We start from the raw sequence: 24,391 nt of genomic DNA on the forward strand, positions 1-24,391 counted from the left end.
TGGGACACCAATAGCTCTTGTGTTGTGAAGGTCCTGTGTCTAGCTTGAGGCACTGTTGGGAGGTGGTGGGACCTCTAAAAGGTCCTCTAGTTGAAGGCATTGAGGTCATGGGGGGCAGGCCCTTGAAGGAGCTATTGCCCTGCCCCCTTCATGGCTCACTTTCTGCTTCCTAACCACCAATGAGGCCAACCTCTGCCACCATGTGCTTCTACCATGTGTTGTGCCATCATAGGCCCAAAGTGTCAGAGCCAAGAAACCATAGACTGAAGCCTCTGAAATCATGAGCCAAGAAGAACCTTTCCTCCTCTAAATTGATCATACAGGTATTTTGTCACAACAGTGGAACACTGACTCACACAGAAGCTTTCTGCAACTGCACTGACATCTCCTGCAGTGACAACTGCAGCAAAGGGACTGGTGCTCCCCACCCATCTCATTGCCTGGTCTCCAGTGAGCTCTTGTGAGATCTTCCCATGAACTGATAGGCACAAGACTTAGACACCCCATGTGGGGTGGAGCTGTCTCACCCATGAAACCATAGTTTCTCCTGAGAGAAGATGTGGCGGCAGCGATGGCGATGCCCCCTGCCTGGCCTTTGGTGCCAAGTCACCTTTGCTATTCTACATCTCTTCTGGTTGCAAGTGAATTTTAGGATTGCTTTCTCTAATTCTGTGAGATATGCTTTTAGAATTTTTATCAGGATTGCATTAAATCTGCGTAATAATTTTGGAAGTATAGTTGTCTTCACTATAGGTTCTTCCTACCCAAGAGCAAGGAATCTCTATCCATTTTCTGATATTCTCTTCAGTCTCCTTTTTCAGAGTACTGTAGTTTTCAATGTAGGGGTCTTTTTATTTATTTATTTTAGTTAGATTGATTCCTAGGTATTTTTCTTTTCTTTTTTTGCCCCTTTGGATGTGATTGTAAAGAGTGTTGTTTTCCTAATTTCTCTCCCAGTGAGTTTGTTATTCCTGTGTAGGAAGGCTATTGATTTTTGAGTGCTGACTTTGTACCCAGCTATGCTACTGAATTTGGTTGCCAGGAGCTTTTAAAAGCAGGTGGCTTCAAATTGGTTCTCAGGCTTCCCCCAGCCTTGTCTTAGATCCTACCCAAGGCCAATGGATGGATTTGCACAAATCTCTCCACTTGTCTCACAAGTTGACACCTGGGTCAGGATCCTCACTTACATGAGGGGGATACTCCCAGGATGGTGACAGGTATCCAAACATCAGGATTCCATGCAGCCTCCATCCCATTGCCAGAACAGCCCAGAATGATCCTTCCCCCTAATGTCCCAATTCCAGTGCTCCCAAACAGTTGTCACTAAGAACAATGGATGCCACCACAATTCCTGAAACTTGAAGGAAAAGGGCCACCAATTCCATCCCTTACCTTCTTCATTCAAAAATGTTTATTTTAGGGGCTGGAGAGATGGCTCAGTAGAATAAGCGCTTCCCTGGCAAGCGCAAGGGCCTGAGTTCAATTCCTGGTTCCACAAAAAAAAAAAAAAAAAAAATTATTTTACCAGTAACAGAGATTTGCTTCATTTGGGTGGGATTTACCTAAAGCTGCACAGCAGGGAGTGGGGGGAGCCGTTCCTGAACTACTATCCAGGGACAGGAGGAATGTAAGCCATGCTCGGAGGTCCCTACCACGTGTACAATCCCCTCCAACGCTCCCTGAATCTGCAGGCTGTGGCAGGAAAGAAACAGCATGCTTGGGTGTTTGGTTCTGCTTTGGAGGAGTGGTGCCTGCCATTGTGAGGTCTGGCCCATCACTTGGGTGACAGACACTGTGGTCCCTCCCTGCTCCTTCTGTGTATGGCTTTGCGTCCCCAGGGCTCTGCCACATGGCCTTTCTGACTTTGGTGCCTCCCTGGGCTCTGAGGCTGTCACGTCACCTGCCCACCCCACGTGGTTCCCTCTGCTCCTTCCCACCTGCTGTCCCCTTGGGCTGGTGCAGGCTGGCCTGGGCCATGCTGGAGGACAGTGGGGAGGATCTGCTTATGCAGGGGTCCTGAGGTTGCTGGTGTGAGGCACTGGAAGAAGCACATGTGCACTCAAGAGGGGGACAGTGCCTGTGAACATGTTCTGCCTACAACCCTCCCCACTCTGCTCCACTGGTGCCCACCTATCCCTTGGTCTGAGCCTGGTTCCCCTCAGGAAACCCTGGCTATCATCTTTGAGTCATGGCAAGGTCCCTGTGAATAAGTGAATGGTGTGGTGAGGCATTGGGGGACACTAGGTGAAGATCACTGACCCACTTGAAATGGTACCTGGATTGGTGCGCTGCATGCTGCAGTTCTGGCAGTGCTATCCCTTTGTCACTGTCTTTGCTCAAATCTGATAGCACCTGTAAAAGCAGTGTCACCTAAGGAGAAGTCACAGGCCTTGATTTTAAACTTGAGATCCCAGCAGTGTCCGCTTCTCCTTTGCCTGCCGTGTGACCTTGGGTGGGTCACTGGACCTGTCTAAATCTCAGCTTTATTTCCCAACAAAATGGGGAAGAGTCATCTAAGCACACTTTCTGATATGAGTTGGAGAGAGTCAGGGTGAAGACAGAGACAGGAGGCAGGACAGCGTCGCCCTTAGAGAGGGTGAACAGAGCAACAGTGGCCAGGAAGCAAGCGCCAGGTGTGGGGCAGGTGAGGAACTTGGGCCATCAGGTGATAGGAGCTGTGGGCAAGTGCCTGCTTTGCAAATGAGCCACCACAGCAGGTGTGTCCCTTTGTCTCATAGCTCGGGTGCCCTTAGTGTGATATCTGAGACAGGTGGGGAACAGGGAAGGGACAGAGGGGAGAGGCCACATAAGAACCACACTGTGGAATCTGTGACCTCCACCTCCAGGCCTCCTGCATCCTTGACAGCTTAGACTTAAGAAGCAGGTCTCCTCAAGATGCCTCGAGATGGGGACTGTCCTTGTGGGCCATGGCGAGTGGCCCAGGAGCTTTTCCCCACCTTGGGAGCAATCAGGCCAGGCTCAGGGACATCCTGAGCCCTGAATCAGGAAGGAAGGTTGGCTTTGAGGGGAATGGGTCTCTGCAAATGCTGTTTACCAAACCTGTCCACACCATCAAGACAGAAGAAGTTGCAGGGGAGGAAGAACAGAGGCTTGCTAGGCGTCGAGGCTGTCCTCTCTGCCCCATTTGCGTGCCCCACGGGGCAGCACTGACAGTCTGCATTTGCACAGGGGAGGAGGGAACTCAAAAGCAGCTCAGGGCCACACTGACCGGCTTCTTGGCTCTGGCTGGCACCTGTCTCTTATAGGACAGCTGACAAGTCCTGGCTTTGACTTGGTCACAGGTCTAGCCAGGAGCAAAGGGAACGAAACCTGTAGTTGGCCAGGTCCGGTCTGAGCTCCGCCTGTGTCTCTGATGTCACGGAGGATGGGGATGAGGAGAGAGGAAAGCAGGTGTTGGTGTCGGATAGGGCGGGGAGCAGCTCCAGGCATCCATCGCCACAGCCAGCCAGCAGATCCTGCTGATGTGTGAAGGGAGGCACAGAGGCTGGGAGGAAACTGAACTCAGAACCTAGAAGGCCTCAGGGACACTGTGGGCCACAGAGCTGTGAACTGAGGTCTACACATGCCGATGGGTGCCAAGTCATAGAAGGGAGCAGCCAGTCCTTCAGCAGCAGGTTGTGCCCCTGGCCTGCAGCCTGCACATGGGGCTGTGTCCTTTGGAGGCCAGAGGCTGACTGGAGGAGCAGACAGGGTGTAGGGCCTGGCCGAAAGTGTACCTCTCAGGTCCTCCCAGATCGCCTGGCCTCAGAATCCCCAGGTGACCCCCAGCAGCACTGACCTGGACTCCTCCTGTCGCTCTCGTTCAGAGCTGGTGGGACTCACCCGAGGCCTGGGGTTCACACTCCCTGGGGCCCAGAGTGGTGGAACATTGAATGGTTCTGCTCTGTGACCCTGGATTTTTATTTCTGAGATGATTACTTAAAGGAAATAGGCGCTGACTGGGCACAAAGATGTTCATTCTTGTATTATTTACAATCAGAAGCTAATGCAGGTCCAAAAATAAAATAGCATGAAGCAAGTGTGGGACGGTGTGTGCTGACTGTTGCACAGCCTGTGAGAGTGGTGCTTTATGAAAACTTTGCAGAAGTCAGGCTTGGTGCTGCCCAGTGCTCTGAGAGATCAGGGTAGGAGGATCGCCAGTTTGAGCCTGGCCTGGACAACGTAGCACAACCCTTTCTCAAAATTAAAAAGGGCCACGGATGTGGCTCCAGGGGACCCCCCAATACTGAAAGCAAAGCAAAACAACAGCAGAAAACACTTTAGACAGACATGGTGGCTGCCTTACTAGAACTGCCACTGTTTGGAAAGTCTGACAGCAAACCCACAAGACAATTTCAGGTCACGGCTGCAGGGAGTGTGAGTGGGGAAAAGTGGTAGAGAGCTTGGTGGGTACAGAGGGCTGTTTGGGCCTGGGGTGGAGGCGGTATAGGGAAGACCCATCAGGGGATCACATTTGTGGAGTGGGAGGAAAGGGTGGAAATCTTTCAGGCAGAAGGAACAGCAGCTTCTGAGTTGTTGGAGTTGGGGGTACTCAGCTGTGTGGGGGATGGAATGGGAGGGACAGGGCATCCTGGCAGATTACAGGACTAACAAGCTGTGGCGCAGGCATCCTGGTAGATTGCAGGACTAACAAGTTGTGGATAGGACTAGGGCCACGGGGACTGTGCATAGAACCTGGATTTTGTTCCCCGGGAATAATGCTCCAGGGTGGATGGAGGAGAATCGGCCTCAGCCTAGCAGCTGATGAAGGAAGGCCTCATGGCTGGTGGTAGGGACAGATTTAATCCATGGTAAGTGAACGAGGCTTGTGTAGAATGATGTCACCATGTCACTTCCACTATCGCAAAAATTGGGTAGGAAACCAAGCCTGGGTGTGAGCATGAAAATACAATGGTAGTTACCTCCAGATGGGGGACTGACGTGGGATTTCTTGCTTGTTTTTCTTATACTTTTCTATATTTTACCACACAAAAATTACAGATGATTTCAAAACCTGTGTTGGCATTAGTCCTGGCGCTTGGTTGCAAATGACAGAATCCCTTCTATGACCTTGAGCTGAGTCCTTCCTTTTGTTAGAACTGCGATTCCAGCACTGTGGGGAGACCACGCGTGGATACCTCAGAGCTAGGACCAATCCTAAGATGGTAGAAGAGCCCATCCCAGAGTGTTGCCATGGAAACTCGTGTCACCTGTGATGCTCAAGCCTGGGCAGTGGAGCCAGGTGCAGTGGGAAAGGCAGATGACGCTGACCTCTTCTGTGCCGCATCCTTCCTGCTTGGCTCATGTCCACCTTCCCCATCTGAAAGGTGTCTCCACAGTGCCAAGGCTCCCTGCAGCTATAGCTGCACAGCTGCCTGGGATGCAGAGATTTGAGTTTCCCAGAGGCTGAAAGAGGCATGGGAGGCATTGTTCCATGGTGTATAAGTTAGTCTGCAGGACCCTTCACAGAAGGGAGACACGGGTCACAGACACTGGTCACTTGTACTTTGTCCTTCTAGAGGAGGGCTTCATCACCCACTGTATTGTGGTGGCCGTCCCAGCCCCTGCACTTACCTGCATGCACAGGACCCTGATGTCCATGGCCCTTCTTTGCCTGCTGGATCTCTTGGCCACCAAGTTCTGGGTGGCAGGCAGAGCATAGTGATGCACCTCCTACAGGGGCAGCCTTCAGCCACTGGATGAAGTTTGCCCTGCAAAGGTACCCACAGCTTCCAGGTTGATCACAATGGTGAGCTAAGATGATGGGCAGCTTGATACCGGCAGGCGCTGGCCACCTCCTCTTCCTCCTCTCCTCTCCCTCTGGCCTCACTGCTTTTGCCTTCCACTGACCTCGACCAGCATCTTCAGAAACGTCACCCATCCTCTGCTCTGTTCACTGCTTCTTGGCCTTGAACCACTTCCTCTTGCCTTAGAACCACCACTGCATGGGAGTGGCATTCAAGACCATCCTTGTGGACAGCTCACCAGCGTGTTGTGGGAGGCAGGAGCCACTTACTCGTGGCTTCCCACTGCAAACTCATCCCATTCTATGCTGGCCTGCTCTGAAGGCTGCATCTGTCCAAACCTCATGGTCATAGTAGGATGACATTCTCCAGTGCCACCGGCAGCTGTGTGGAGGGTGAAGCTGCCTGACTGGCCCTTTGAACTGGGCACCTGGGTTGTCACTTCACCACGTTCCTAGGGACTACTTCTTGCTTTACTAGCTAACCCTCAACTGAAGCAAGTGAGGGTTAAGTAGCTTCTGAGGCCACATGGAAGCCAGGAAGGGGCAATGCTGGGCTGTGACTAGAGGGCTGTGACCAGGATGTGAGCTCAGGGCCTGTGCTTGGCTCTCCAGTGTCTCCAGTCCTTTTGTTGTGACTTACACCTAGATGGCCCTGCAGAGCCTCTGGCTAAGGTAAGCAGGACCCTTGGAAGGTGATTGGATTTGCTGGCTTATAGCTGTCTTGCTGTTGAGAGGTGGGGCCTAGTTGGATGAGGCAGTTACTCTGTGAATCCTGGAAGGGGCTGTCTGCCTTCCCAGCTCCTTCCTTGGCCTCTCTTTCTGCTTGCTGGCCACTGAGCCCTGAGCAGCTGTCCTGCATCCAGGCCCTTCCATGCTGCTGCTGACCATGCAAGGATGGAAACTGGTGAACTGTGAGCCCAAAGTAAGCCTATCCTCCTTTAAATTGTGTCGGTCATTGCGTATCAGTGACAAGACAGATTTCCATGTCCCAGGCCACTGAGCACCTGGCCTGGCTTTGCCATGCCTCAGCCAGGAACCTCTGCCTGCTGTGAGCTCAAGGGACATAGCATCATGGGGAGGTGTCTGTGGTCCTTGAGGACAGATGGAAAACACAAGGAGTTCGAGTCAGGGCCACAGGGCTTCCTGATGGGAAGAAGGGGGACTGAGAGGGCCCTGTATGAACTATCTGTGGGCTCAAAAATGTCCAGCAAAGACTGCAAACATCTGAGCCAAACCCCCAGCTGGAGTCAGGCAAGACATGGAACACACATGGACTCAGCTGCCATGGGACTCTCCTGTCCCACATGTTCCTAAGGTGTCAGGTTAGAGAGCTTTACATGTGTGCAGAGGATCAGCCTTGGGCCCAGGGCTGATCTGTGGTGTGGTAACAGATACAGTCTTTATTGTGTGGTGCAATAAGCTAAACCACTTTCTTGGCACCTGGACGTGCTCAGGACCCCACTGGGGTCAGCCTGGTTAGGGAAACCTGCAGTAGTTTGGTCCCAGAAGGATCTAGGTACAGCCTAGAGCTGGCACACATCTATAATCCCAACACTCTAGGAGGCTGAGGCAGGAAGATCACAAGTTTGAGCCCAGCCTAGACAACTTAGTGAGACCATGACTCAAAACTAGAAGAGGGGTGAGGATGCAGCTGTATACAAAGGCCCTGGGCTCAGTCCCCAGTGATATTTAAAAAAAAAAAAGTCAAGGTGTTTATTCTAAGTGAGGACACAAGACAAAAGTGAGGGTGACAGTGGGCCTTGACATCAGGCCCCATAGGTGTGGAGTGGTGTGGGTGTGAGCTTCGGGCTCTGAGGTCTAATAAGGTGGCTGTGGTGGTGGTGGTCATAATGTCACTGGAGCTGCTGTGGCCCAGGGCTGGAAACCTATCTTCGGAGCTCACTCTCATGGCTGGTTGGTAGCAGGTGGCTTCACTTCTCATGTGGCCCCTCCAGAGGCCACAGGGCAGCTGGCTTCCCCAGGAAGAGCACCTGGGATGGAGAGGAAGATGGAAACAATCCATGCAGGAACACACAAATGAGCGTGCACACTCAGGCACGCACTTGGCCCTGCCTGCTTTCTCTTCTACCCTGGCAAATAACCAAATGAAAACAGAATCCAAAGCAGGAGCTTCCTCTCTCTGTCCTCTGGGGTCTCTGGCTCTGCCAGTCAGGTTATGCTGGGTGTGGCTTCCACTTCCTAAAAATGGCTCTGGAGTCTTCGGCTGCTGAGGGCTCATGTGTCCCTCGACCTCCAGAAGCAAGGGCACAGCCAAGGTCTCAACCACCCCCATGTCCCATGGTCTCCTGCCCTGCTGGTGTATGACCAGCTTGACCCTGCGGCCATGCCCCAAGCCCTGCATGGAATCCTGGGCAGGAGTCCATGTTCTTCCAGAACAAGGGGCCTCAGGCTCCTGCAGCCCACCTTTCTGGGCTTCTCCTTACACAGCTCAGTTATCTGGGATTGGCCTCAGTCTAGAGTATTAAATGGAAAAATCCAGAGAAAAGCACTCCATTCATTTTAAACCGCACACTGAGTAGCTGATGCAATCGTGCTGTTCTGCTCCTTCCTACTGAGGGCTCGAAGCATCCTTTGTGCAGTAGATCTGCACTGCGTCTGTGGTTCCTTCACAATCACTTCCCGGCTGTCTCAGTTATCCGATGAACTTCGGCAGAAGAGTCTTGTACTCAGGTGACCCTTATTTAACTTAGTAATGGCCCCAGAGAATAAGAGAAGTGGCACTGATGGTTCAGGTAGGAAAGAGAGAAACCTGAAGCATTTCTAAGAAGTGGGAAGGCAAAAGCTCTCCTGTTACTGAGGAAAGAAGGAAAACTGTATGCCAGAGTTGCCAAGATCAGTGGTAAAAATGCATCTTCTCTTGGGTGGTTGAGGCAGGAGGATTGCCATTAGATCAAGACCAGCCTGGGCTACAGAGTGAGTTCAAGGCCAGCCTGGACTATACATAGTAAGACCTTCTGGAAAGGAAAGGAAGGGAAGGGGAGGGGAAAGAAAAAGAACATGTCTTCTGCTTGTGCATTTGTGAAGAAGGAAAAAGATTCCTTGCTGTTGTATCTCACACTGCAACACATGGCCACAGTGTATCTAAATGCTTGGTTAATATGGAAAAGGCAGAAAATTATGGGGTTTGGTGCTAGGTGTGGTTTCAGGCACCTACTGGGTGTCTCAAGGTCAAGGGTGCTGGGGATGCTGAGCCTGATCACAAAGTGGGAGGATTAGCCCTTTTGTGGGCTGTCTGTGCTTGTGGGCTGTGTGCGTGTCATATTTTTGGAAAGGCCATGGGCATAAAGACAGTCTGTCTTTGTCTTAACATCTGTATAGCCAACTGGCAGGAAAATCCAGATGGTGCACTCGGATTAAGTGTGAACTTATGGCCTTTTGCACCTTAAGCCCAGAAACCCAGGGAGACATCCTCCCTTGCTGCATGGGGTTGAGCTCTAAGCTCTTCTGGAGCAGAGAGAGGGGGCCGTGAGTATGGTGCGGGCTCTGCAGTCTCTGGGCAAGTTCAAGTGTGAGATGCAATCTCATTGCTTAGTGTCTTGACATTCAAGCTTGTCTCCCTTGAAAAGTGATTGTAATTGATTTCTGGATGCTTGCAAACAAAGCACCCGACCGTGGGAAAGTATTCTGGAAACACCAAGTAAGGGGGTGCAGGAGGCCATTCGCACTTCCCCAACCCTTTTGTTCATTGGCTGCCTGCCCTGCAGAACCCAAAGAGCAGAGTGCTGTAGCCTCAAGCCCTCTCTCAGGGTTGTCACTGTCACCTGGGGTGTCTCAGGTCCTGGGGAAACAACTGAGGAGGTGATGTATGCTGGGAGGGGTGGGAATGGAGCCTGAGGGATTCTTGGGGGAGGTGCTTTTGGGGTGGAGTTCAGGGGCAAAGAGCAGAAAGATCTGGAGACATGGGCTGGGGGCAGGCAGTGGGAGAGGGACATACGGGTTCCCAAGAACCCGTATGTCCCTCCATGGAGTGGCCTTCTACAGCCCCAGGATCGGAGGGCACTGGCATCTAAGTGTGCATTTTTCTTCTTGCAGGTCTGAAGAAGAAAGCTCCCGAAGCATCAGGTATGTGTTATACTCACTCTGCCTGTTTGTCCATCCTGGTAGTGGTGGCCTTTGTGAAACCATGTGCTTTGCTTCCCCTGGTGGGTCGCCTACTGTCCTGGTTGCTGCTCCTGGGCCTTGCAGTGAACCTCAGAGGCTTGTGTGAGCCAGAGCGCTCACTGCAGGGCTTTCTATTACCTGGGAAGGTCACCTGCAGTGACATTTGATCCTGATTGTTGGGGATCATTTGGGGACTAACGTGCCTAAGCAATGACCTGTCTAGGGCTAGAGCTTCTATGCTTCACAACCCCCTGGGGCTGGCAAGGGTGGGGACACATCTCACTGATGTAGGTGTCCCCATAGGGCAAGGAACATGGAGAGAGCAAGGCTGGCTTTCCAAGGTTGGCAGGGATGGGACCCTGGCAGTCTGGCCTGAGTGGGGTTTCAATGCCTTAGCAAATGGGGGAGTGGTTAGAGCAGGACCCAGGGACCAAGAAGGCTGTGGGGCCTGCATGTGGGAAGGAGAGGCAGGGGGCAAGGTAAGGTCTGTAGAACCCAGAAGCCCACTGGCTTGGCTGGTGTGTGCAGTTCTGTGGCTGGGCCGGGAGCCAAGCTGTTATGGGCAGGGGCTGGGGATATCAGACGTGTGAGGTCGTCTGGTCAAGGGGACTCAGCTTGGGGGTGAGATTCTCCCAGGTGGGTGTAGGGGAAGTGGGCAGGGAGGCAGAAGCTGGGGAGGATAGTAGGGTTGGGTGGGGGCTGGGGCTGGGGCTGGGGCTAGGGCTGGGGCTGGGGCTTCTGAACTGGGAGGGGTCCCAGCAGGAAGCAGAGCCCCAACTGAGAAGGGAACAGAGGGGCCAGCTGGGAACAGTGCAGCATCCCAACCAGCAGGGAGGGGAGCTAATGTGAATGCAGGGAAGCTGGGGTGACAGGCACAGGCACATAGGTGGTAGGAAAGATGGCCCCATGGAGGAGGGAATCTGTGGAGTGCCACATTTGTCAGTGAACCAAGCCAGGTGCAGGGGTGTCTGTGTTCCCTGTTGCTTTTGAGGTAGGAAAGGAGGACTATTTATTCACACCAGGTGTGGTGGCACATGTTGGCCACAGTGACAGCTACTTGTCTGAGCCCCTCTGGTGCAGGTGCCCCTAGCAGATCACAGGCTTCTTACAGAGATGTCTGCTGCCACCTGTACCAAGAGTGCAGTTTTCAGGCCTAAGTGTGTGGTGAGTGGAGGACCTGCGGATGGCAAGGTGGCCCTTTCCTATGCCGCCAGCCATGGCACTGCCTTGCTGGGTGCTCTGACAGTGGCTGCTAGGCAGGTACCATTTCATTGAGCCCTGGAGAGGGGAGAGGAGAGAGGGAATGCATTTTCATGGGGCAGCAGTGTGTGCCAGGACCCAAGAGGAACACTGACTGACTACGAGGTGGAGGAAGGAATGGCCTTAGCCAAGAGGGATAGTACATGCTGTCATCTAGCCCTCAGAAGGCTGAGGTTAGCCTGGATGACATAGTGAGTTCAAGGGCAGCCTGAACTAAACAGTGAGACCCTGTTTAAAAATTAAAAATAAAAATGTCCCTGGCCATTCGGGTCTGACGCCGGGGCATCCTACTCAGACAGTGCCAGCTCCCTGAATGCCTCTGCCCAGTGTGGACAAGTCAGAATGCTTTCCACCCACAAGGCTTTCCACCCCTTACCCAGCATGAGCCCCAGGTTCTTGGAGCCCCCAACCCTGCTGCCTCCTTGGAGATCTGAGGCAATCTGGGACCAAAGAAGTGGGCCCCAGGATGCTCTGTGGCTTTTGTTCTTGGCCTTCCATAGCCCAGTTCCCTCAGCTTTGTGTTCTAAAGATCAGCATCCATTCATCCTGTCATCCACTTTCCTCCTTGCTGAGAGACAATACCCAGTACCCTCCACCTGCAGGAGGAGAGGTTTGTTTGGGCATAGACAGAGAAGACTGCATGGAGAAAGCAGCAGAGGGAAGGAGAGCTGCTCATGACATGTGTCCAGGAAGCAGAGAAAGAAAGCCAGACAGAAAGAGAGAAAGCCTTCCTTGGCCATGTCCCTGGAACCCGCCTCATCCAACCAGGCCCCACCTTCTGACATCACAAGCCCCATAATTCTGTGAGTGCATGAGGCTTTTGGACTAGCTGGCTCATGACAGCTAGATATAAACTATCTCCCAAGACACCTAGGACAGGAATGAGGGCCCCGGGTCATGGGCAGAAGGTGCCAGCACCTACCAACACAGAGCATGTACTGAGGGGGCATCTCTGGTATGGATTCATCTTGATATTTCTGGGGACCCTGGAAGGATGCCATTCACCGATCAGGCATGTGTTAAGGGTGTCTCATTGGATTCAGGGCTCATCAATGTTTTCATGCCATGAACTGGAAGGAAAAGGGAAGAACGGAGCAATGTCCTGCTGAGACCCCCTAAACACACATAACAAATTCTCACTGAATAGTCTCAGAAGGATGCAGTGTTTCTATGGGTGAGGCCAACCCTAGAGGTCGTCAGCCTAGGTACTGAAGGATGCCAAGAACCGATGGCCTTTGCTCAACACGAAGTCACAAATTCTGAGACCCCAGGCCCCTGACCTCTCTACCATGCCCTGCTAGGTGAGGTTATTTTTCCTGAACCTCCAAGGATGCGAGCAGCCCCTGCTCTGGTGGGCTGTTTCAGCCTCCATTGGCAGCCCGCGAGTGTATTTTGCCAGGAGCCTGTTTGGGAATTCATACACGCTCTTGTTCCCCAGGGCGAAACATTTGCAAGATCAGATGTGTTCGTTTTCCACAAATGAAATGACTCATTTCTGACCATTTTGCACATGTCGGCTTCTGTTCATTGTTCCCGGGGACCGTGTATCTGCTTTTGGCTCTTTTCAGAGGGAGGCTCTAGAGGCCACCAAATTTGCATCCTCTGATGATTTATTTATGGGGCATCATGGGAAAAGAAAAGGTCTGTAGACTTTGGATTCTGAAAAGAATGCAGAGATGCGCAGAGGCTTGGAGACCGTGTTGAAACGTAAGCACTTTTCTGTAGGTGAGAGTGTGTTCTTTTTCCTGGCAGAGCCTTGAAATGAACTTAGCTGTGTTCAGTAATAGCAATAAACAGTATTTTAATATATGTTTTTGCTGGGCGGGACCCATCTGCAGCCATTCCTACTCTCTAAGAGAGTGATTACTGCTGTGTTCCCTCAGCTCTGGAAAACTGAGGCTGAGAAATACCATACAGGTTGGCTCAGGTAACACAGCTTTGCAGGCCAGAGCCAGGATGTCACCCAGTAATGCCTTACAAGGCAGAACAGCCTGTAGTGCTTGTTGAAAATACAGATTCTCGAACCCTCTGCTTGTTGTGTTAAGCTCAGTATTTCCTGGATGAGGTGTGGAATGTGTATTTTTACCAAGTCGTTGTGTGATTCTAAGGGCAGCCTGAACATATGGCTTCTCTTGGAAATAGAATTTCTCTAGCAGCTGGTGTCAGACCTGTCCAGTGCATGAACATGAACTGTAGACATTTTGCTCTTGCATTTGGAAAAATACCAAATGAGGAGGTTCTGAAAATGGGCCAGGGACATGGCTCAGTAGAATAAACACTTGCCTGACAAGTGCAAGGACCTGAGTTCAATCCCTGGTTCTACAAAAAAAAAAAAAAAAAAAAAAGGAGGTTCTACAAAGCTTGTTTCCCATGCCTGGAATTTTCTTAAGGTACTGGAGAGCATTTGGGGACCAGTAGCAGGGTTACCACCGAGGACTCTGGTGAGGAGCAAGGGGACTGTTTCTGGAAAGGGGACTTGGTGACCACCTTTGTCATCATTGGAACCCCAGATGTATGAGCAAAAGCAATTGGAGAAATGGCTGCCTTTTCCTGTGAACAGTTTCCTCACACCAGGGCAGGACAGCCTTTGTAATTAGCAGGCCTTGTTTCCTAAAACTCAAGATGACATGCATACTTCATTTTGTTTGCCAGGTGGTATAAAAACTGTGGAGCACAGCGGATGAATCCGGAAGTGTTGGCTCTCCCATAAATAGAGCTGAACTCTGGGCCTCCAGGACAGACAGGAAGGGCTCTGTGCCATGGTGGGGTGGGACTTCCTGGGGCTATGTTTCATGGCACCCAACTGAGGGATCACACAGTGGCCTTGGGAAGGGTATTAGTCAACTTTCTGTCACTGACAAAACACCTGAGGAAAAGCAGCTTAAGAGAAAGAAAGACATATCTGGGCTCACAGTTGCAGACACTTCAGTTCATGGTTGCTGGGCCCTATGGCGTTGGGCCCTGGCGTGGCAGAACATCATGTGGGCAGCAGGACATAGGAGAGCAAAGCTGCTTGGCTCACGGTGGCCAGGGAGGAAAGATAGGGACAGAGAGAAAAGGCCTGGGAACAAAATTCACCTTTCAAGGCCGAGTCTTCGTGACCTACTTTCTCCAGCTAGGCTCTGCCTCCTGACGTCTCCACAACCAGTAGCCCACTAAGCTATACATCTGCCAATGGATTAATCCAGACACGTGGTCAGAGTCCTCATGAGTCGTTCACCTTCCGAAGGCCCCACTTCTTGGTATCGCTGCACTGAGGTCCAAGCCTTCAGCATGGGGCCTTTTGGGAAACACCTAAGATCCAGGCTGCAACAAGGGACGTGCAGGCATTGCTTAGGACTGCCCTGAGTTCAGATCTGGTTTCCTCCTCATACTCTATATCACATGGACTCTACTCTGACCTCTCCAGGCCTTAAGGGTTTATGCTCACTCCACTGGATGGTCTTTAATGAGCACCTATTATTTACACATTTTTACATCAAACAAATACACTAAGACCAGTGAGACACAGTGAACTACTGCCCCGAGGTGAGATGGGAGTAAAGATTTCAGCCTCAAGGACAGTGGGTTAAATGAGGCAGAAGATGAGACAATACATGGCCCTGTTATTTCATTATCTTCTTTCCTGTCCTCTCCCTCACCACAGTTCTGGGAGACTCAGCTCCTCGAATGATGAGGGAGGATTTCAAACAGCCCCGGTTGGCCTGAGCAGGAAGTGCTGGCCAAAGCTCAGAGATCACACCATTCTATGCCTTTGCACAAACCTCCTCCTCCGTCCTTTGAATTGAGATGTATATCTTCTCCTTTTTCATCGGGATGGGCCGGGGTATATCTTGAGCTACTGCCTGGGCTCCTAGTTTATGATTGCTCTTTTCAGCTGCCCCAGTCTCCTGTGTGGCTCACACCTCATGGGTCCCTGATGCTGTCCAGTAGACTGTGTTCAGCCTGATTCCAGAGGCACTCATAGTCCTTTCCTTACCTGGGAAGTAGAGAGATCAGATTCAAGTCAAAATCAAGGGCTGGGGAGATGGCTCAGCAGAACAAGCACTTGCCTGGCAAGTGGAAGGACCTGAGTTCAATCTCCAGTTCCACCAAAAAAAAAAAAGAGATCAAGTCAAAATCAAACAACACCTGACTAAGTGCTTTAGAAAAGTCCTCTGGTAGCTACTTAGAAGATGGAGCAGAGATACTGGGGGAGCAGGGAGCCTACTGGGGAACCCACTGGAGACTGGCCTAGATTGCTCCCCAAGCTAGTCACCTGTCTGAGCACCGACATGTGTTGCAGACATATCTTTAGTAGATACTTAGAAGGTGGTGAATCTGGTGCAGGGTCAGTATGTGTGTAGGGTGGAGTTTGGAAGCTATGTGAAAAAGGACTCGACTTCCCCAAGCCTCAGTTTCTCCACCCACAACATAGAAATAGGAACGGCCCCCTCCCAGTGTGTGCTTAATCTTTCCTGTGCCTGCCTTTCCTTTCTCTTTCATTGTGTCCTCACACTCTGTCACCCAGTGCCACAGCCCACCTGAGCTCATTTAGACCTTTGTCCTGGCACTTCTGCCTGCCAGACACTCCCCTAGATCCTGCCTGGGCTGTATACTCTTCCTCGGTTTGTTCTAGAGAGCAAGTTGGTGCTGTTTTCCATTCCTTCTCCCACTTTGATTGAGAAGTCTACCCTATTTTTCACTTAGGGCAATTCCTGATAAGGAAGGAGGTCTTTTTGTTGTTTGCTATCTTTGGACTTTTGTCAACTCGTATTTCCTGCATGACAGATTTCTTTCCTAGATAGTTGATTTTTGTAGTGAGACATTTTCTCCTGTCTTCCCTTGAAGTATGTCCTACAGCGGCTTCATTGTACATCTCCTTGGGGTTCCAGTTACCATGTGAATGTGGTGGTGCTCTGAGGTGACTCTGCAGCTGCGTCACTTTAGTAACAGAAAACTACGCATCTATACAGCGCTGTGCCCTCTCTCCTGTTACTGATGTCACAGAGTTATGTGTGTGATGTGATTGATAGCATAGACTAATTTTTTTCTTATAATAGCTTTTAAATCATGTAAAAACTAAAAGGAGCACTAGCTTTTACACTGTCATACACATTGTCATCAATTTGCCTTTACTAGAGATGTTTCTGTCTCTGTCCAGCTCTGAGCTCTTCTCTGGTGTCCTTGGGTTCAATCTGAAGGGCTCCCCTCTCCCAGGGCATGTCATGGTGACCAGCTCCTTTGACTCTTGTGTAAGTGGGGTCATGTCTTGAATGTGTGTGTCCCTTTAAAATCCCTGTTGAAGTTTTAGCTCCAGTGTCATAGCAGCATGAGCTTTCCTGAATGGGATGTGTTCCTTAGAGGAGGGCTTAAGGGACCTTTCGCCCCTTCCATGCATGGAGACATGACAGAAAGGTATTATATTAGAAGAACATGAGTCCTTTCCACACACTGAACTTCCTGGAGCCTTCACCCTGGACTGCCAGCTTCCACATTTGCAATAGGTTATTTTCTGTTGTTTCTAAATTACCCACACTCAGGTATTTTGTTGTGGTCACACGAAGAACTGAGACATTTGGGAACACTTGGCACATCTCCCCCCCCCCTTTTAGAAGAAGGCTTTTGCTAGCTATAGGATTCTTGGCTGGCAGTCTTTGTCCTTTATCACTTTGACTGCATCCATCCATGACCTGCTAGAATCCAGGGTTTCTGATGAGAAATCTGGCTAAGACTTATGGGGGAAATTAAGGTGAAAGCTGTCTTCCTGCCAGCCCCTACATGTTAATAATGTGACCTATGATGTCTCAGGGAATGGGACATTTGATTGTAGTGTCACGATGTCAGTCCAGTGCTGCTATCTTTTGAAACCTATCATTCTGAGTTAGAATAAAAAATAGAACTGAATTATGGTGTTTAGATATGATGAGGTCTTTAAAAGCCAAGTGTTATTATCCATTTGCAGATTTGAAATGAAAAGGCCATTGAAACACACTATGGGTTTTAATTTCTGAACAAGTAAATAGCTCCGTAACTCACTGAAGCAAAAGGCTTCTGGAGTCCTTTCTTTTAAAACTGGAAAATGTCCTTGGGACACTTAACACTGTCAACTTGATTTGCTTGGTGATTAGTGAAGCACACTTCTGAGTGCGTCTGGGTGGGTCATGGAGGAGTGATCCTGGAGTCTATATCTACCTGGCCCCTGCCCCCTGCCTGCATGGCACTGTTCCCTGCTTTACTGTTTTCTCTTTCTTTCTTTCTTTCTTTCTTTCTTTCTTTCTTTCTTTCTTTCTTTTTTTCTTTCTTTCTTTCTTTGTATTTGGTACAGGGTCTTGTATGAAGCTCAGACTCGTAGTGATCCTCCTGTTTTCAGCCTCCCCAGTCCTGGGATTGTAGGTGTGTGCCACCACACCTGGTCTCAGCGGTCAGCTCAGCGCACCTGGGGATGGGGCCAGTGCAGTGTGTGGTGCTGTCACTGAACTTGCCTAACCAGGCACTTAGTCTGCTGAGCTATCTCACTAGCCCTCCTGCTTTACTTTCTGGCCACCATAAAACAAGTAGCTTTGGCCTTCCAGATCTGTCTGCTGTTTCTACCTTGAAGTCAGACGGACTTCTTGGAAGCTGTGGAACTTTGCCTGATGTAAGTTGTGAGTGTCAAGTGTTTGTTATAGCAGCAAGAAAGCTGGCCCATACAGAAAATTGATACCAGAGAAGTAGGGTGGTTGTATGACTACACCTGACCATGTAGCTCAGTTTTTGGAACTGGTTTACTGGAGGAGCTTGGAAAGTTTGGAGATGCAGGCTGGAGGACACTGTCAGCCGACTGAGATGGGTGATTCTGGTTGGAGCTCAGAAAACTAGAATATTCGTAGAAATGCATGGACAGTAAAGGCCAATGCCAACCTCATTAGGTTTCAGTTGAGAATGAGAACTATTGGGAGTTACACTAGGGATATGCTGCATTCTGGCAAATAACATGTCTATATTCTGTCTGTCCTAAGAGAATGAATAGAAGGGAGACAGACCAGCTGATCTGATGCAGGAAATTCAAGGCGCCCCAACTTTCAGGCTGTGACATGGATATGGCTAGCTGCTTTTAGCCAGATTTCTAGTGAGAAATCAGGATCGAAAAGCAGAGCAGAAAGATTTCCAAAACGTGGATTTTGGCTTAAAAAGAACCATATGTAAAAGTGGGGCCAAAGGAGGTATGGCTGTTGAAGAGATTGGTACCATTAAAAAGAAAACCAGTATTTTGAACCAGGACAGGAAGATACCATAAAGACATTGCCATAATCAGCAAGACTCCACCTACGGAAAGCTCAAGGAAGCAAAACTCTGAGCTATTTAAGAATAAAAACTCTGGGGCAGGACCAGCCAGATAGCTTAGTGGACTAAAGTGCCTGCTTAGGCAGAGTGCAGCAGCCAGGGTTCGATACCCGGCGTGCCGTGCTGGCCCTGCCCAGGGGGTGCACTGAGGCAGCAACTGAGACTGGGCGTGGTGGCAGGTGCTTATAATCCCAGTGCTTGGGAGGCTAAAAAAACAGGAGAATCACTATGAGTCTGATCTATGTAGTGAGAACCTGTAGACCCTGTACTATATACAAAAGAAAGAAAAAGAAAAACTCTGGGGCCCCTACTTTAGAAGGGCCACCTTGGCAATTGGTGCCCCAGGATTCATTTCACTCTGCTCAGCCATCCAGAGCTCAGAAACCACTTTAGCCATTTTCCAAGGAGTCTTTCCTACTGTTCAAGCTAGCAGCAGACCTTGGCATCCACGCAGTGCAGGTTTTTAGGCACATAAGAGTAACAGTGTCATGGAGGTTTCCACCAAGATTTCAAAGGAAGTTCTAGGGGACCAACCAGTACGTGACAGAATCACCAGAGTCCATACCAGGAACCCCTGAGAGGGTGATGGGTGAAGCTGGAAAAGTGAGTTGGATGCTGCATTGGAGACCCAAGGAAGTGGGTGATGCTGGTCACATGGAAGATCTGCTAAGCAAAGTCACAGGCAGCAAGAGGAACCAAGAGAGAAGTCCTGTAACTGCAACTAGCAGAGCCTTAGAGGTGGGGCTGCCCAGTTCCGCAACTCATATCTCACTACCATGTGTCCTGATTGTGAACAGGGAGCTGTAGGACTTACTGTTTATCCTGAGGGGTTTCAGTCTTGTTTTAGACTAGTTCTTTTTTATCTCCCTCATTTTCCCAGAATGGGAATTGTCTTAGTTACTTTTCTCTCATTGCTGAGACAAAAATACCTGATGCCCAAAATTAAGGAAGGCAAAGTTTAAGTACCTTACAGTTTGTGGAGGTTTCAGGCCATAGTCAGCTGGTCCCAAGGCAGGGTGGCATGGCAGAGAGGCAACAGTTCATGGTGGCAGAAGACAGCAAAAGCAGCAAGAGCAAAAAGGGAGGAGGCCAAGAGAAGACTCTGTCCCTTATACTGTATGTAGGCTGTGCACCCTAGGATGGGTGTAGCACTCACACCCATAATCCCAGCGTAGACAGTAATCAATCACAAACTGTAGCTTTAGGGGGGACATTCAGACACAAACCATAACAGGAATGTTCACCTGATACCATTGTATTTAGCAATATATAATTTGCTTTCTTAATTTTATAGGGGTTCACAGCTAAGGGTTTGCCATGAGTATGAGAGGAGACTTTGGATTTGGACTCTTGAGCAGTACTAGAAACACTGAGACTTTGTGAAAGAGAGTATTTGTTTTGGGTTGCAAGTAGAATTGTTGTATCATGTTAGGTGGAATTATAAAGTGGTTATTGCTTTTATTTGGCAGTTAAGAATGATTTAGGGGGATATGTTTGAGTGTTAAGTTGACAGGAGTAGATAAGCTTGTCAGGTTGATTGGTATGACAGCTACCTAAGGGGAGAGTGCACTTCTGGATTCTCTGAGTGGGTCGTGGAGGAATGGCTTTGAAACCTGTATCTGATCCCTGGCACATCCCCTCTGGCACTGTTCCCCTACTCTGCTTTCTGGCCAGCATCACCTAAACAAACACCTTTGTCCAGCCATGCCCTTCTATCATGATATTTGTTTGGGAGCCAGCTGTTCATGGACTGAATTCTCTAACACTGTGAACCTCCTGTAAGCTGTAGCTGTCAGGTCCCAGCAATGGAAAAGCTGGCCAGGACAGTCTTGAGATTAAAAAAAAAAAAAAAAAAAAAGTGAACAAACCATCATGGATTATGCCCAGCCGTGACTGGGCCGTTCTGTGCTCTGACTCCATCAGGAGCAGTGAGAGGGAATTGCAGACATGAGTTCATGATGCCCTGGCTGTGGTGAGGTCTTTTTGTCCTTAATTCATGGAGCTCTTGGTTGGTGACCCTTTGGAATCACACATAGCTACCTTATTTGGTGGTTTTGGTTTATTGATTTGGTTGCGGGGGAGGGGTCTTGATGTTTGCTCATCTAAAATTTTCTACTCTTTTCCTTTTTTCTCATCTTCTAGTTTCTTTTTTCTTTTCCTTTTTAATGTAGCTAACATCATTAGTTAGCATTGCTACTTCACCATGTCTAGTTTGAATAGTAAGTAGGTGTGGGACAATGCAGCAGGGCCGCATGGCCACCTCCTACCATGCGGAGAACCTCGTGGATCATCATGGGTACTAAGGACCATCCTCCAGGACACCAGGATCCAGGTCAAACTGGCCTAGCCCTCCCTCACCAGGGAAAAAGTAGCTGTGGAAACCCTACTGGAAGGCTAGAAGACTTCCCCATTATATCAGAAGTATGTATCCTGAAGGCTTTGCATCACCTGGTGCACTCAACCTACCTCAACACAAAGTTGCAGAGGACACAGGTGAGGGACAGTGAATGTGCCATGTGCTGGAGTCCAGCCATTGCCAGAAGAGGAGGAAGCCTGGAATATACATCACATCTGCATTTTGTCTTGCCCATTCACAGCACTGCTACAAGAAGGGTGGCACACGCAGCCAAAGAACATCCTAACAGATGCCAGGGGAAGCGTCAAGATCAGAGGGCATGGGGCAGCCGGTTGACAACTGGGCAAAAACTGGCCAAGCTCTATAGCCCTGCCCCATCCTGTGCCTCAGAGGTGTTCCAGGAACCTGCAACAGACGTCTGGGGCCTGGGTGTCATCTTCTGTGTCCAGATTGGTGACCCTTCTCACTCTCACACTCACTATTTTAGAGCTACAGCAGACATTCGTGGAAGCAACCTCCAATGTCTCACTTTCTTTTTTCCCAGAATTGAGGAGCATGATTGGCCGGTTCCTAAGGCTCAGCCCCAGATGAAAGCCCACGCTGGAGAACATCGCAGGACTCCTGTGGCTCAGCTAAAGGGAGAAATAGTCACCCAGCCTTTGTAGAGAGCTGCTCCATGACCGCTGGAACCCCACAAGCCTGACAGTCATGTCTTCCAAGGCTATGACCCACATGAGATGCAGAAAGCTTTGATAAAGAGGAAGTTCAATGAGGCAGCAGGCACATATCTCATGTTCAAGGGCCAGGCATGTGAAGGGACAGTATGCCATCCACATTCAGCCCGCAAACCCAGGCATCATGCCTCGCCCATTCACAGCACTGCCTACCACCTTGGCTGTCCTCCCAAAGAGGAGGATCAATGAGCCCACTCTTTCATGTCACCTTGTCCAGGAAGGACAAGCAGTCAGGGCAGAATGACAGCAGAACAACCTTGTGCCTGACATTCTCATCGGCAGATGAGGACTCACACTCCCTGCAGAACCCCCATTGTGGCTGCAGCCTCCCTCACCACCCTGTGTGAGCAGCGAGTCCTCTTCATCAGGGAAAAACCCTCTTCTGTGCAGCGCTGTGGTATGACTGGACTCATCTTACACCAGTGACAGGCAGGGCTGGAGAGGGGTGCTGAAATCACCACCTCTATTTTGCAGTTACGTTGTTGTCTGCCAGCCCTAATGACATGGCCTGAACTCAGAAATAAAGTGGTTCTCATGACACAGTGAAACAGGGAGCAGTTCAGCCACACAGCTTGCATTTTATTTTGTATTGTCTGTGCCTTTATTAATGTCATTTTTATGGACAAATCATGATAGGTAGGGCGTGGGGAGAAGGAGGAAGGGGAGAGACTGCCTCGTCATAGGGCACAGAGCCTCGGGTGGACAGGAGGAATCATCTTGAAGAGCTGTTGTGCAGCAGGGTGACCATAGTCAAGAGTAGTGTCTGGTCTATTTCAAGTCACCAAGACAGTCCATTTCAATGTCTCCCTGAATTTTAAATGGAAAGCCAGAGGAACCTGACCTCAAGGGAAAGACTCAGCCAGCTTTGGACACAGCCAAAGGAGGACAGAGCCACAGGAAGTCCAGGCTGCGCTGTGCCCAGCCCAGGGGCCTCCAGCTTCTCTGTAGAAGATTTGAGCCCCAAGGACACCCGGAGCCATCTGGAGTCCTGAAGACCCCTAGGATGCTTCCCCCTGCCGTGCATTTTTCTGTCATTTCTCCCATGCTTCTGGGTATTGGAAATGGCTCTTAATAAATCCCTATTTTCAATAAAAGTGATGCTGCTGAGAGACGATCACTGGTTTGCTGTTTTGCACCCTCCCTGCACAGACTCTGGGCCGAGCGCTTGGCTCTGAGCAGCAGTAGTAACAGAGTGCTGAGGGCTAAGCCAAGCACCTAACTGGACAGTTGCTTCTGTTGGAGGCTCACTGTGGTCTCCTACCTAGCAGCAGCACCTAATTAAAATCCCTCCTGAAGGGACAGGCCCAGGGCTGCCTGTAGGACAGAGAGGCCAGGCCTGTGTGTGACACTGACCCTGCCTGGTTGGCATGGTCACTGGTCTTGTTGGTGCTCTCTTCATTTTGCCCAGAAGTCTCCAGTAGCACTAGGAAAGACAAGGAAGGCAAGGAATATACTCTGTGGCCTCCCTCCAGAGTCACTTGGGGATCACTGGACTGCACAGCTGACTTTCCTGATGGTAGCATTCAGAGTCCAGTCTTTCAAAAATGGTGACAGCTAAAGGAGGAGGTGACACTTTCTTGTTATTAAAGCACTGAAAGGAAGCAGACCCTCTGAGAGGCCTTACCTAGGAATGGACCCCTGGGGCAGCTCAAGTGTTTAGTGGTGGGGGTACTGAGCAGTGAGCCAGATATTTGGGGGGTCTGAGGGAAGACAGATGGCAAGAGACAGAAGCCCATGGGGATGGAGTCACAGTCACAGAACAGGGGTCTTTACCAAGGCAGCTTCCAGGTCTCCAGATGCTGTTTCCATTTTAGGCAGTGTCTTGGGGGCACAAGAAACCCATCAGGGAGCTTCTTCAGGGCTCCCAAGAAACCAGAGGAATGTCCAGGAAGTCCCCATCCTCAGACCTGGCTGGTCACTCTGCCTGCTGGTCATCATGGCCAGGGCAGTCTGTACCTCTGTGGACCTTCTCTCCCCCCACCAAACCTGTCCTTGCTCCTCCACACACTGATCTGTCCCATTTGTCACAAGTCCCCTTGCACCTCCATGCCACTCTAGGTACCCATATGCCAGACACCCATTCAAATACCACTGGGCACCTGAGACGCCTCAGGCCCAGCTGACCCAAGGACAACCTCACTTCCTACAGAATACCCAGGTACAGCATAGTCATGTCACCTGAAGCAATTTCTGCAGGAGGAGGGTTCAATGGGCTTCAGTCTGAGTGAACCCTCAAGAAATGGGGAGGGAAAGGAGCACCTGGGACAGAGGTTGGGCAACAACGCTGTTTCCCACTGTGCTTCATCTGGGTTGCAAGTCTCCCACAACCCCCACTGGGCTTCAGTGACTGGTCCTCCTGCCAAGGAGCTTTCTCTTTGGGAGCTGTAGGCCTGGATGGTCTTGGCCAGAGGCCACCTCTTCTGTCCTCAGTAGTCCCAGCTCAGAGACACAGGAAGGGCCTTGGGTTCTGTTCTTATGCAGGGAGGCTGCAGGATCCATGTTCATTCCCAGGATGCATCTAGTTAAGGATGCACAGCAGGTTCTGGGTGGAAGAATGGATGCTGGTACCCGCCTCCCCGAGGAGAACTGTCACCCCTGAGAGTAGGGAACCTAGCACAGATATGTCACCAAGGAGGAGAGGGGATCTTTAGCAATAATATTTATTGTGCAAGAAACCTTCACTTGACTGGTCTCTGGTTGATAGGACATTTGCATTACTTACAATTGGGCCATTTTAAATAAAGTTGCAAAGATTGTTGGAAATGTACATCAGCAGCAGCACCTACAATGATTCCTTTTATATTGTCTGAAATGGAAGATTCTTGGACAAAGGCTATACACATTCTACAGATTTCTTAATATCTCCTG

At 50.2% G+C, this 24,391-nt stretch overlaps 1 protein-coding gene across 1 annotated transcript in view; it reads left to right on the plus strand.

The window, feature by feature from the left end:
- Iqsec1 (IQ motif and Sec7 domain 1) overlaps positions 1-24,391 on the plus strand; it is a 296,085-nt gene that overhangs the window by 103,130 nt on the left and 168,564 nt on the right. The window contains exon 2 of the mRNA XM_023708325.1: positions 9,800-9,829. The gene's annotated coding sequence lies outside the window, so the exon portion shown is untranslated. The remainder of the gene's footprint in view (positions 1-9,799; positions 9,830-24,391) is intronic.

The sequence above is a fragment of the Octodon degus genome, unplaced genomic scaffold, assembly GCF_000260255.1.
Source record: "Octodon degus isolate 3935 unplaced genomic scaffold, OctDeg1.0 scaffold00350, whole genome shotgun sequence".
In the NCBI taxonomy this organism is placed as follows: domain Eukaryota; kingdom Metazoa; phylum Chordata; class Mammalia; order Rodentia; family Octodontidae; genus Octodon; species Octodon degus.